The following is a 1,323-nucleotide window of genomic DNA, read 5'->3' as shown; positions in this document are numbered from 1 at the left end:
TTAAAAACTCTCAATTCTCAGTTCGAACAAGGTTTGGAAGGCCCAACGGTACCGACGGAATGCCATGTTATCCTCAGCCGACAGCCGTCCCTGAATGCGTATATGGAAGGGCGTGTAGTCAGTTCATCAGCCATTGTCAGTTTTCGTGATCGGAGCCGTTTTATCTCAGTCAAGTAGCTCCTCACTTGGCCTTACAAGGACTGACTGCATCCAGCTTGCCAACAGCTCTCACACCCCTGGACGATCACCCTCCAAGTGAAAACCGACAACGCTTTTTGATGATCTGACAAAAATCGGTGTCTCCACTGCGGGAAGGCCATTGGCTGTTATTTGAATTAGGACAGTTTACATAGTGACCTTTAATATATTTGAATTACAAGCGGATTCTGGTATACAACCATTGTTCAATATGATGTGTACAACTATTAACTAAATCTTTCCACAATGCTAGATATTTTAACCTACACTTTTAATGCTAAAATATTTCTGATAAATATTTATAGGCCCTTTTCCCATAAATCAGTGTTAGTTGGTTACAATGATCAAACATTATTTTCATAAAATGTTATTTTAAACCTCATAATACATCAACACAGAACAGTAATATTTTTTGTAATAATACCTACGATCAGTGAACTCTCAGGAAGGTGCAAAAATAAAATAAGGAAAGTAAACTGGTAACGAAATCACCTCTTCAAATAAAATACATTTTCTTCTGTGCTCTCTACATTACGATGGACGGTTTGTGGCGTGTAGTTTCTAGTTACTGAAGGACCTTTTGTTTGTCCTCTTCATCCTCCTCCTCCTCTTCCTCTTCTTCTCCTTCTTCCAATTATTATAATTATTCTTCCTGTTCTGCACGGATGTCTAGTTTCTAAATAACGTGTGGTTGTTGGCGACTATCTTCAAGCATATTATCTACCCACGAACTATTTTCTCCTTCATGTACTTAAAAAAATTACTAACATACTTTCCTTTTTCTGGCTTTACTTGCTACAAACGCCACTATTGATAGTCTCAGGTTTTTCTATACTCCATTAGTGTACTTCTGTTTCCAAAGTCGGAATGATTTGTATGTACTTTCATAAATTAGTGAGCCTAGTATTGAACCAATACGTGATGCTCTCAGAATGCGGACCTGCACGTAAGCACTCGCTACATTAAGCTGAATGGGAAGCGCTGACTTTTACTGAGATAATGAAACGAAGTCTGGGTACAGTATTCTACATAAGCCGCTAATTTTAAGTAACTTCCCGATAAAGGGACATAGACCTATGGACCCTTATTCGGGAAATTGCTCAATTGTCACATTCCACTTGCAGT

This window comes from Schistocerca americana, chromosome 1 (genome assembly GCF_021461395.2).
Source record: "Schistocerca americana isolate TAMUIC-IGC-003095 chromosome 1, iqSchAmer2.1, whole genome shotgun sequence".
Classification (NCBI taxonomy): domain Eukaryota; kingdom Metazoa; phylum Arthropoda; class Insecta; order Orthoptera; family Acrididae; genus Schistocerca; species Schistocerca americana.
This window is presented reverse-complemented; position numbering follows the sequence as displayed.